Source organism: Nasonia vitripennis, assembly GCF_009193385.2.
Source record: "Nasonia vitripennis strain AsymCx chromosome 1 unlocalized genomic scaffold, Nvit_psr_1.1 chr1_random0012, whole genome shotgun sequence".
NCBI lineage: Eukaryota > Metazoa > Arthropoda > Insecta > Hymenoptera > Pteromalidae > Nasonia > Nasonia vitripennis.
Genome location: NW_022279600.1, coordinates 1640626 through 1654693, shown reverse-complemented (window position 1 = coordinate 1654693; position 14068 = coordinate 1640626). Strand labels below are relative to the sequence as shown.

The 14068-nt window shown below is 37.5% G+C and overlaps 1 protein-coding gene across 3 annotated transcripts in view; it reads right to left on the bottom strand.

The window, feature by feature from the left end:
* The window catches only part of LOC100117164 (protein DDI1 homolog 2), a 361675-nt gene that overhangs the window by 323124 nt on the left and 24483 nt on the right, over positions 1-14068 (bottom strand). Inside the window, exon 2 of one of the 3 annotated variants that reach the window (XM_032601404.1) lies at positions 11918-12049. The exons of the other annotated variants lie outside the window; for them this stretch is intronic. The gene's annotated coding sequence lies outside the window, so the exon portion shown is untranslated. The remainder of the gene's footprint in view (positions 1-11917; positions 12050-14068) is intronic. 3 annotated transcript variants of the gene reach the window in all.

Below are 14068 nucleotides of genomic sequence, written 5' to 3'. Positions count from 1 at the left end.
GCGATCCAACGGTACGCGCAATGCGACAGCAAGCAGCGCAGCTCGCGTCGCAGCCTCTCCTCGCACATCCGATGAACGCGCACGTACCACTCGCGGGTACACTTCCTCTGCACAGGTAGGTGACAACCCTTGAGCGCGTTGGCTACGCGCAGGATCGCATCGCAAACTTCGTTCGTAGCACTGGACATTTATGCGACACGTGGTAAGCTGGCTCTCTCAATGAAACGCATTTCGAGATACTGATGACTGCGCTAGCGTACGGAGGAGTTTTGTAGACGACTCAGGGCTGATATGAAAATATCATGCCTTTCTTAGGAGTGATTTCATCGAATAAGAAGATCGCAGAGCAGAAAAACCGTTAAAGAGGAGGATTTGTTTTAAAACAGCGCATATTACAGCCATAGCCGAGAAATCCAGGATGCCACCAGTGATCGAAAGAAATAAATCCGATACCGTACTCGCTGTTTGCGCTTTAGCCACGTAGCAGTCATAAACCTTAGGCGGATAGCTGACGTCTCAGAGAACGGACCGTCGCCACCACTAGATCCGGTGACACGGAACGAACAGTTTTTTATGACTCTACGGCTGACCCTTTTAATCTCTCTTACCGGACACCTGTAATCTCTGTATAAACAGTTTACACTCGTTCTCAAGTGTCTACCGGAGATCCAATGATTCGTTCTCTGCTTAGTTTTGAAAACTAATCCGTTGGCGATAATAAAACAAAGCCCGAGTCCATGATCACACGATACTTCCTGGAGCTGATTCGCGAGACATTGAAAACCCTTCTTTCGCTCTCATCCGACTCCGATTTTTTCTGATAAGCCCACGACGCTGGAGCTCAAGTGTATACAAATAATCCAGTCCGAGTATAGCGTTACCAATGGTCTCGCATTCTTAAGACAACGAACGTCGTTAAAAGGCAAAGAGTGGAGAGGTGCGGTCCCCCTCTACCTACGTGCAGAAATATTTGCCAACGGCGTACGTTTATGACACGGCTTGCACCGATCAGTCCGCTCTGAGTCCCTACAGAGAGCACACACGTGGCCACCATCATGGCAGAATTGAAAAAATTAGCAGCCCAACGCGATGCGCTTCTCGCAAGTATCGAAGCTAAAAAACGTGCAATGGAGAAGCTGAACGGCCAGCTCGAGCGCTACCAGCAGAGAATGCTGGACATGTTAGCGCTGTTACAGCAAAAACAGCAAGAAGCCGAGCGAAAGGCTTCTGCGGCGGTACAGTTTGTGCCGATCAACGCGAGGTGTAGAGTGTGCATCACCAACAGCTCGGAGCACGACGTGTGGCAGCTGTGCTGGAGGTGCCTTCTCTTTCGCTGCTGGAAGTGCAACGGACAGCCCTGCCCGTGCATCCTGGATATGGATTCGCCGAGATCGCCTTCGCCTCCACCATCATCAGCAGGCGACGACAACGACGTTGACGACAAAAACGTCCAAGTGACGCCACCGACAGCACGCCGCAGCGTACCTTACAACTTTCATCGGATGCCTACTCCGTCGAAAGAGTTGGTGCCTGGTTTACTGCGAGGAGGGCCCACACGTCAACTGCGCCAACAACGCGCCACTCGCAAGTGTAAGTGTATCGCTTGTTTGTAATGTATAGCGTAGAAATTTAGAGTGTGTGTGTGTGTGCGGGTGTGTAAGTATGTTTGTGTGTGCGTGCGCGCGCGCTCGTGTGTCATTTTATTATTTCATTACCTTGTAAGCTGAGTCATTTTATTATTCGACTCGTACGCGTTTTTAGTAAATAAATATTCTGCCAGAATTTCTCTTTTTATGCGTGCAAAACCCCCACTCCCATCAACGATCTCCAAAGCCGAAATTTAGAGTAAGCTTTGCGGCACCGAGTAGTAGAGTTATACAGGGTGTTTCATTTTAATCCGACCACGAAAAAAAACATGGAAAAACTAATTTTAACGAAAAATGACCTTAACAAAAGTTGAAGGGGGTAAAGGGGGCCATCGAATGACACCAACACCTTTGACCTTGAACTCGATTTTCAAGGTCATTTGTGGGTCATTGTATTTTTTTAACGGGAACCCCTATTTTTGACCTCGGAATACGGAGCAGCGGAAAAAATTACGTCGGAAATGACATTTCAAGTTTGCCTTAGTGACCTTGAGAAGGTCAATTCAAGGTCAAATAAGAAGTATCAGCCTAAGATTGTTTTCCTTTCAATTTTTTCGTAGAGTTATCATTTTGTTATTGTAATAAACATTAAGAGAATAATTGACTTAAAATGTGATTATGCTTTGCTGACTTCAAAGCCATTTTGTAAGGTCAAAAGTGCAAAAATGCAATATCAAATGTTATGTGGAGTCCATATTTATATCCTAACTTTAGTGTTGCCCAGGAACAACGACGTGGACGTAATAGGGTTGTGTTCCCTTTGGGGTGTTTGATTAGAGTGAGTCTCCAAAAATAGGGGTTCCCGTTAAAAAAATACAATGTCCTTCAAATGACCTTGAAAATCGAGTTCAAGGTCAAAGGTGTTGGTGTCATTAGATGGCCCCTTTTGCTCCCTTCAACTTTTGTCAAGGTCATCTTTCGACATCAGTAAAATAAAACCAGACAAACAGCTGTTTAGCAGATTTTTTGTTATTTGACCTTGAATTGACCTTCTCAAGGTCACCAAAGCAAACTTAAAATATCCTTTGCGACGTAATTTTTTCCGCTCTATCCGATTCCAAGGTCTATAATAGAGGTTCCTATTTAAAAAAATCACAATTACCCTCAAATGACCTTGAAAATCGAGTTCAAGGTCATAGGTGTTTGTGTCATTCGATGGCCCCCTTTACCCCCTTCAACTTTTGTTAAGGTCATTTTTCGTTAAAATTAGTTTTTCCATTTTTTTTTTCGTGGTCGGATTAAAATGAAACACCCTGTATATGCACGCGTTCATTTCGATGCGAATCATTCGCAAAGCAGCAACTTGACCATGGGACAGGAGCAGAGCAAAGAGCAGAAAAAAGGTTCTACGTGGAAGGAGAGACAGCCTCTCATGAGAAGCAATGAGCCAAGAAAGCAGAACAATCAGTCATCATTCTCAACCAACACTTTCTCGTATCGAGAGAAAAGCGGTTATAATAATCTGTCTAAAAAATCCTCCTCCTCCTCGTCACAGAATCAAAAATCCTTTTCCACAAACACCTTTTCGTATCCCAAAAAAGACGGCTACAGCAAGCTGAAACGCTAATTACAATATTATATATTGCAAAAAACAATCGGCCCTTTTCAGGGCCACCATATAAATTATATACGTAGATCAATCTCTCTCTTTACAGCGCAGAAAGGATCAGAGTCGGCGCTAGGGCAATAAAAGCCAAACAGCAGGTATACGCGAGACAGGTAGACAGCGGCTTTGGAGGATGCACACGAGTATGGCGTAGAGAGAGGGGAGAGAGAGAAGCGGGTCCGGTACAGCAGCAGTGGGAGCCACCGCCAGAGCTCAGGGGCTACTCTAGTGTAAAAAGAGAGGGGGGCTACGGGCTGGTATAGCGAGAGTCGCTCACGTGCGTTCGAGCTCGGGGCCGGTATGGAGTAGACAGCGAAAGAGAGAGTCGCGCTCGGGTCTGCTTGAGGTAAAAGGCGGAGGGCTGGCATAGCTCATAGCGTGATATAGCTTTTGCTTAAAAATTATTTATAATTATTTATTAATAAACAAATAAAAGTCACCAATAGATGACAGACTTTGTATTTATGACAGTAGCGGTCGTAAATCACGTTTATTAACCTTATTAGCTATTATTGATATAAACATGGGCTTCTGTTTACATAAACAACTGGCGCCAGCCACGGGACTGGTGACGTCACTCTAGGCCACGCCCAGTCTCTCAATACCAGCCCATATACTACTTGTACCTTTAACATGCCCCCTCACACCTAATAAAAGACATTTCTAAGAAATATTAATTAAATATTATTATCTATACGTTGCATACTTAGCTAATAAATTTAATAATTACTAGCTAAAAACTCACTCGCTAACGCTATCTCGTTATATTTAAACATTGATTTAAGTTTTAAATATATATATATATATATATATATATATATATATATATATATATATTGTTGTGACCGAGCCTAAACGTTGCGCGATTATGACTCATTAAACTACTCATTTGATAACGATTTTTAAAATGCTGTTTAGCACCACCAGTAGCATATATTACCTTTTTTACTGTGGGACAAACCTTGCGAATTTCAGGTATAAGCTTTTGCTGCATTATGTATACTGCAGTGGCATCATGAGTAGTACAGTCGGACATAGATACTGTACTGAAAGCTTGCCTTCAGATTTATAATAAACAACAGGAGGAAAAATCGTACTTTGATCATTATTAAAATGAAATGCCTGTGCAGCATCTTGGGCTGTAAAAGCATAGTTCTCAGCAAAATCCAATTGAGCAAGAACCTCTTCATCTGAAAGATTATTTTTCTTCCCAGAAATAAACTTTGATTGTTCCTTAGCGATGAAGTGATGAGGTATCAACTTTTCTAGGCTAGAACATAAAATTTCAATAAATTCTTGCGATGTTAGGCATTGTTTTATCAAAGTGTATCTATCGGTTGATTGCCACGTGCTGAAGATGACTTGATCAATATTGTGCTCATCCATAATGTTCTCAACGTAATTAGAAAACTTTTGAATGTCCGGACAAAATTTGCATTCATTCAAATAACAACTTGGTTTGGGATCCTCACATAGAACGAAATTCAAACAATCTTTATAATTCATCAGAATATTGTTTGAGATTTTTTCTATATGTACTGCGTCAATCATCGCTTTGAAATTTTGGTGTATCGTACATACACATACATTGTGTGTACCAGAGGATCCTGCAAAGACACAACATTTTGGTCTCAGTTCCGCAAACTTGGTAAGCCCAATCGGATGTTCAGGAAACTGTTCTTTAAATTGATTATGAAGGTTCTTAATATCAGTAAATAATAATATTTTCTGCACTTTTATTTTTTCACCATATAAATAAATACTGACGGTATCTTTTTTATTTGGCATAATTCTGCTGTTAAGATCATTTTCGTAAAAATTTTCAACTTTCTGAGTAGTTTCTGCAGGTATTGTTTTTCCACGTTTTGCAACAGGAGAAGCCAAAACTCCATCTGATTCTCTTAACTGTTTTGCTTTACGAGCAATTCTGTGAGACACACCAAATTGGTTCATAATTTTACGTATTGCCCAGTGTTCGGGCAAAATAGTAAGAATACTGACACGTAATGGATCGTTCTCCGGCAGGGACTGGAATTTGTTTTTAAGTCCAGTTAAAATATCTGTAAGATCATCTTGCATAGGTGCATCCGTGTTTGAAACCGAAGGTGAGTCAGTCTCTGATTCAAAATCAACACTCATACTGACGTTTGGAGATGACAAATCATGTAGTTTGTAAAAGGATTTTCTACATGTATTACAAATCAGTGAAGATGTTGGATAATCAGGATAGACATCTTGAAATTCTTTGGAGATCTACCTAAGAGATTTGCTGTGTCCTGTATTAATATCAAATGGATTAACGCATCTATCGATACGATATTTTTTCGCAGGAGAAGACATTGTTGTAGGATATGAGAAAGCACAACCAAAACAAAAAAAAATGTTAGAAATAACAAAATTACGGCTAGTACAGTTGAACAAGGAGTTGCCGATAAAGTAAGACTTACTCAACAACTGCCTTAAAAAGGATGTTGAAGAAGAAGTCGCCAATGTATCTATTAATGTACCTATTAACTATCCTAAAAAGGACTGTTGGAGAAAGACGCCTATGAATAAAGCCGCTGATGGACTTGCACACCAACTATCCTGAAAAAGACTGTTGGAGAAAAAGTCGCCGATGAAGAAAGCATTCCTTGAAGAAAATATTCCTTTCTATGGGTTGCTAAACGTGGGAAGGGGTTCGGGTGTAGGTAAAAAAGAGGGATGAAATAAATCACTTGAAAGCAATAAATTCCTTTGCCACAAAACAGTTTTATTTGCTGAAGTCTTTGCACAAGTTGTCATTGGACACGAGCCGTGTACTTGCAGCATTAGGCTGTTGGAAGAGGGGCGAGGTACAGCGCTGGACCCGGCCTCCTTATGTGCCCTCCGCGACGCTACTTCACTTGTGGGTAATGCGCAGCCGCCTAGCGGCGCGCCGCGGTACTAGCGCCGCGGTGATAACCGCTGCAGCGTGCGTGGCGTGTTCAGCGGGTTGCGCGTTAGCAGGGGCTTTTCGCGAGAGCCTGCGGGTGGGTTATGACAAATATCCGCCAGTTTATATTGGCCATATTGCATTTTGAAATTTCGAGGTTAATATAAGATTCAGCGGCCCCTTAAACTCCCATACCGATACTTTAAACTGATTTAAAATCGTTCATTGCGGTAAAATAGTTTTGGTGGTTGTATAATGTCCGCCATTTTGGATTTAAAAATTTCGAGGTTAAAATAAGATTCAATGACCCTGAAAACCCCCATATCGATACTTTAAACTGATCAAAAATCATTTGTTGCGGTAAAATGGGTTTGGTGGCGTTATAATGTCCACCATTTTGATTCCGCCATTTTTGATTTTGGAATTCCGTCAGCATTATCAATAATATGTCCTATCATGAGTTGTACATGCTTTTTGGTGGGATATGTCACAAATTAGAACATTTTTACTATTGTTTTTGTTGAATGTGATATGAAAACGTGGGTTTCAGGCTCCATATTTTATGCGCCACATTAGATTTTTGAAAAGGCCAGAACTTTTTCAAAAGCCCTTGACCAGACGATCATTTTGAGACCTCAAACGTCTTGTTAGGTTAACCCAAATTTTGGGTGCACTGATGGTCCGGTTGACGTGAAACATCCCATATATATACACACACACACACACATGTATAATCCACAAATTTATAATGGAATTATGAAACAAAAACGATAATAAAATAATATACTATTGTTAAAATCTAATTTAATTTTAAAATCAGAAGTACTTACATTATAAAATTAAAACGTAATACTTATAATTTAAATTTAAATTAAATTCGAAGAATGTATTGTTATTAAGTAAATTATGTAGTAATTGAAAAAATATATTTATTTTGATGCGATGTATTTAACATAATACCGGAAGATTATATTTTTTTTACGACGGACAAAATATCAGAGAAAAAAGACTAAATTTGACGTCAAGATACAACTACACCACTATAGACGATAAATGGGAAATTGCGAAATGTTCGTCATGTTGACGGTGATAGTTTTTTAGATGTTCTTTAGATCGAGAACTGACGATGAGACGGATTAACTTAAAAAAGGCGTGAAATAATATAGATGTTGATGTCATGTTAATTAAACTGCTTCGATTGGTTGTTAGACTCATACAACAGATATATGACATTGTGATTGTTTTAATTCCGTTTTCTAACGTACTTAACACGAGATCTGTTGCCATATTATGGCACGTTTATCAAAGTTACTATGTCAGCTCTGTATATTTATTAGTTAATACTATAAATGGAATTGAAAACTAATATAAAAATTTAAGTTTATAACATTGAAGTCTTTAACTTAAGTTGAATATAATAATATGATAATTTTAAATTTATAAGTTTTAAAAAATTACATGAAAAAGTATATTAATGTGGTAATATAAGCCATGTTTCGTGGGGGGCGTGGTAGCATGGCAGCCAACAGGGTAAATTGCGTACGTTATTATGCTAATAATAATTTTTATTATTTTAATATTATGGTTTAGTGTTAATTAAATATAAGTGTATATATATTTTATTTTTTTAATATTTTCTTCTTTTCAAATACCATTTATTGTTTTTCATTATTAAATATATTAAATCTTGGTATATTTTATACCTAAGACAAAAATCACTAGTAAAATTTTTACTTGTCCAGTTTTTTAGGTTGTTAAACAATAACTAATTCCCTTCGTATATTTTACACGATAAAATCTGGGTAAAATTGGCCCGTACTTAAGGTTACTCATTTTTTTACTCATACATAAACATTCGACACTTATTAAGGGGTCAAGCCAGGGTTAAATCCTGCAAAAAAAAAAAAAAACAAAAAGATATTCTTCTTACCAACAAATTTTTAATTTTATGTAATTTAAATAAAAATTCTATCAAAAATAAATAAAATATACACCATTTTTATCGAAAAAAAACATGTATATACCTTGTAAAATCATTGACCAAAATTCATGACATTTCACTACATAAATAAGTGTTTTTAGTCACTTGCTGAAAGATCCGGACCGTCTTCTTTACTCTATCCAGGCTTAAAATGTACCATAAATATGCTCTCTTGGACTGATCGAGAGACATTTCTAAAAAATATGAATTAAATATAGTTAGCAACAAATTTTGTTATCTTAAAAATATCAATTACACATTGCTAGCAACAAAATTTGTTGCTAACTATATTTAATTCATATTTTTTAGAAATGTCTCTCGATCAGTCCAAGAGAGCATATTTATGGTGCATTTTAAGCCCGGATAGAGTAAAGAAGACGGACTGGATCTTACAGAAAGCCGTGGCAAGTGATTAAAAACACTTATTTATATTGTGAAATGTCATGAATTTTGGTCAATGATTTTACAAGGTATATACATGTTATTTTTCGATAAAAATGGTGTATATTTTATATATTTTCAATAGAATTTTTTTTTAAATTACACCAAATAAAAAATTTTTCGGTAAGAAGAATATCTTTTTGTTTTTTTTTTTGCAGGATTTAACCCAGGCTTGATCTCTTAATATAGCGAATAGCGAAACAGGGTCTATGATACGATGCACTATAGGTATACAATAAATGTACCAAACAAATTTTAACTACCGTAGATAATGACATAAGTATATGATCTGCGTTAGAATTACAGGAAGACCAAAATTATAAGTCCTGAAAAATCCGGAAGGTGCAAAATTTCACCTTTACCTAAAAATATTGCAAAATCACATCCGAAATGGCAAAACATGATCTATCATACAATGCGCTACACATTTTCGATCGAGAGGTTCTAGATAGCAGACGTATTTACAAACGCTTTGCTTCTGCACGAATATCTAAGTCGGACTCGGGCTTGGCCCAAGTCTTTGCATATCGCGTATCGAGTACTGTGTGCCCGTGCTAGTCCACAACTCAACCTAAAAATGGAAAACCAAGACAAATCTCGACCAACTGAAAAAAAAAAATTACCTACCTTCGTCATACCGAACCAAAAAACCTACGCTAACGCAACTCAAAATCTGCTAAAAAAGGATCAAGGCATCTTGTTGGACTGCGTGGATGGACTAATTTTAACAGACTACACCTGCGCCGTTGGAGATCTAGTTCAACCTTCTAACGTCTCACGCATTTCAAATAATCGAGTATGTATCTAATTGATCGACAAAGAAATCGCCTCCTCATTTACGAACAAATATAGTTTCTTGAAAATCCAAGACAAAAATGTAACCATCATACCACTAATAACCAAAAGCAAAAGAATCATGTTTTAAACGTGTCTCCCGATATTCCCTAGAACTTTTTAAAATAAACTTTAACGAAACCGATTACTACATATTTGCCGGACCCGGATTCCTTAAATGTTTCACTTGTAATCTAGAAGGACACTTGGCGAAACACTGCTCAAGCTCCAATACATAAGCCCTCACGCAACCACAACAAACAACTCAAGAACAATATTTTCCGCCTATCTCGGAAACGCTCGGCATGTTTACTCAACACGACGTAAACATTAACAACGTAAATAATTCAAACTCCAACTTGCCTCATACAAGATTGACTAGAAGCACAGACAAACGTGTCCATTCAGTAATAAGCTTCACCGATTCAGTAGAAGATCTCACTACTCCAAGAACAAGCTTTAAATTACCACCTGCCAAGAATACAGTAAAAAAAAGCAAAATAACTCAATCTGAAGACTCAACTACAAATAAAGACAAACAAATGACGACTCAAGACTTAGACGGCCTTGATACACAGCTGTCATCAATTAAAGAATATCCAAACAAAGGAAACACATTACTGAACTACGACGATTTTAAAAGTTTACTAGTAAAAATAAAACGAGCTCAAAATCCACTGGATATTATATCTCTGTACAGTAAGGACATGGAAGCATTTTCTAAATTCCTAAAAGATGACATTCACGCCAACGTTAAAAATATCAGTATTAAAAGAAGATATACCCTGCTCCTAAAAAATATCCAAAACAGTGATAACACTTACTCTACCACATATTCAATGAAATGTTTAAAACTAGCTCATATCCAAACCAATGGCTTCAATCTTATGTTCATTTCATTAAAAAAAACAGACGGCAAAAATGTCAGGCCGATCAGTCCTTCGTCATGCTGTTGTAAACTTTTTGAAACCATGTTGAAAAACAAGCTGCAATGGTGGATAGAATTTGGAAATACACTCCCTAAGAGCCAAACTGGGTTTCGAAAAGGGCAATGTACTACAGATAATTTGACCAATTTAACCTTAAATGTAGAGGATACTTTTAGCAATAAAAAAGACCTTCTTGCTGCATTTCTGGACGTATAAGGAGCATTTGACAACGTGGATATTAATATTCTCTTGCAACAATCGGCAACAATTGGCTGCCCGCTTAAATTGGTCAAATTTCTCACACAAGAACGGTACATTTTTACTGAAATGAACGGAGACAAGCTTAATATTATTCACAAGGGAGTTCCACAAGGCGGCGTCCTCAGCCCTCTTTTGTATAACATATATGTTGCCCACGTCTGCGTAAAACTACCTAAAACTGTTACCGTCTCTCAATTTGCTGACGACATCGCACTGCATTGTAAAAGAGGATCCACTAACACTAGCAAACGTCTACTCGAAAAAGCTACAGAAAAAGTTAATCAAAACTTAAACAACTTAGGACTTGAACTCTCTGCGCATAAAACTGTCATCATTCATTTCAACCGTCGAAACATTAAACAGGGCGAAATCGAAATAACGATAAATAACACACCCATAAAATCCACTGAAACGGCTCGATTTCTTGGTATCACTTTCGATTATAAACTGTCTTATAAACAACAGACAAACCTAATCATCAACAGAGCCTCCAAAGCCCTAAACATTGTTAAATTTCTCAGAGGTACTTGGTGCTTGGAGCTTGGAGGTACTTGGAGCGCACATCCCAACATTCTGACTCTATTTTATAAAAGCTTTGTAAGGTCTATTATTGATAATGGGTGTTTTATTTACTTCCCCACTCAAGCTGACGCTCAGCTAAAGCTTGAACGAATTCAATACAGGGCAATTAGATTAACTTTAGATTACAAAGCAAGCACTCCAACTAATATCCTTTTAGTTGAATCCAAACTACCTCTTTTAATAGAGCGTTTTAAATACTTATGCCAAATTTATCTCTATAAAATATTTTCAAATAAGGAACTTCCACTAAACACCATTACCAACTTTAATAGACTAGTAACCAATAAAAACATCAACCATCTGAAATTTAGTAATAGAATTCTCCAATCCTGTATTGAAAACACCTACCATTTCAGAAATATAATCTATTCCAAAAATAACTCTCCAATATATACAATAAACTATACAGTACAAACATTTAATGTAAATACGGAAACAGGCCAAAAATTAAAAAAAAAGCAACGATCCTAACTCCCTACTCAGAAAAATGATAAATGAAAATAAAAACGCAAACATTATGTTACGGGAGAATTTGGATAATTCTCCCTCAAAAATAGTATTATTTATTCTAATGAGTTTGGTGGAAACAGACAACTATACAGTTATCGAGCAAATGCATAAATGGTTAATTTATACGATTTGCTCCCACGATCGACTCTTTTATTCTCTCCTTTAATTTTGTTATTTACGTGGTCCTGTTTATAATTTACTTTAATTTCTTACCTGATTGCTTCTTCTGAATATTCTGGTTCAAGGAATCCGATTTCCCCTAATGATTTATTTGATAATTCCAGGGGATTGGACAAAATGAATTATTCCAGTATGTTGAAACCAAATTTGTTTGTATTTACTTGTCTAGTGTTAATAATTTATCACAATTAAATGGCCCAAAATTTCTCTTAATTGATTCTAAATTATAAGTCCTTTTCTCTAAATAATTTGTTCTACAAAAATGTAAGCTCTGAAAGAAATCTTTCTAAAATGGTCCGCCGGCTTCGTTGCCCGATCACGGAGTGAGAGAGCAGCGTGGTTCGAGAGCGCTCGGAAGAGGTTCCGAACCTCCCATGCCGTCGCCAGCTTACTTCCCCTTAGCCGCGTTACAGTGTCGACGCTTGTTGCACTCATTAGACCTTACGGGGCCTGGCAACTAGTTGCGCACCGAAACTGCAATGTAGCTCCGCACGTGCGCCTCTAGCCGTTGGCGAGGAAGTTGTTTAGGTTAGCGAGATTCTTAGCCACTTGATACTTTTGTGGCCTTGAGTCTCGCTGTACCTTTATACGTGTAGAACTTTCTCGATCTTACATTTGAAATTATTATTTCAAATGCGAATCGGGAAAGTTATCACGTAACAGATTATCTTTAACGACGGTAGCAAATCAGTTGATTCAATATCAGTGGGGGAGTGCTTGTTTTCACGAAAATGAAAAAAATCCATTGTAAACGCATCGATAAAGACGCTTCCATATTCACCGCCGAATGCTTTGGTATGAACGTTGCCTTAGACATCGCCCTTGAACATCCTAATCAAGGATGTCTTATTTTCTCCGACTCTCTTAGTGCTCTTCTGTCACTTAATAATCACAAAAACAACCTCAAAGCTAATCCCTACCTGCTAGAAATTCAAGAAAAATTAATGAATTCCAAAAGAAAGCACCGGTAGATTATGAAATTGTTTTGTTTTGGATACCAGCACACGTAGGGATAGACAGTAATGAAAAAGCAGACCAACTCGCCAAGGAAGCTGCCAACTCTGCATCTACTGGCATTTATAAGATCCCATTTACAGATGTCCAAGAAATAGCAAAAAAGCAATTGAAAACACATTAGATTCAGTCAAATCTCAGGGTCAATACAAAGGTACTGAATACTTCATAAATTACTACAAAGACTGTTCAAAGCCCTGGTACTTTAAAATTAATTTACCGCGAGAAATTATATCTACCATCAACAGATGCAGAGCTGGTCACTATAATCTTGCCTTTTCTTTAGCTCGAATAGGAGTCAAAGACTTCTCTCTTTGTGAATGCGGCGACGAAAATCAAACGATTGATCACATTCTATGACACTGCACCTTATACGATTAAGAACATCGACCGTTCATCACAAAACTACAAAAACTCAAACTCAGCCCTCTAATGTCATGCACCATACTATTAGCTAATCCTAACACTCGTATATGTAAAGCTATCTATTGTTATCTGAAAAAACAAATTTAAATATGTAATACAAATCTATATGTAGAAACTTATGCAACAAATCTATGTAAAGTTAAATAACTTTCACACGAAAGTTCAAATGCCTAAATAAATAAAAAAAAAATACAACGCGCTAAGGCTACGACTAATGAGCCGGAAAAAAATGTTCACTTTCAGTAGACGATGTCCAGGTGTCAGGATGATCCTGGGATTAACCCATTATGGTTATGGTAAATGATGTATGGTGCTACCTTTAAATTGCACCAAGTTTAACCACCAAAAAACTTTGTTTGTGATCACAACTCATGCAACTTATTCAAGAAGAAAATAAACTTATGCATTGAAAGAATCGACTATCCGACGAAACTTGACTTACCATCTGTGATGCCAGTTTACGATACAAGGATGGTATCTTATCAACAACTTCAACAGGATTAAGGTCCAACGGAAATCGAAATAAATAAGAAAAATCAAGATCGAATCAAAGTTGAAAGAACTTAACAGCAAAGTCGACGGAATTCTGCAACGAGACAACCGCCGTTCTCTACGCAAATTCTATCAAACCAGGAAGGATCAAGACTTAGAAGCGGTAAAAATTTAAATAAATGAAATGGCAATTTTCGAATATTTAGACACTATACGTAAAAATTCAACTCAGAAAGAGATAACTTGTAGTAG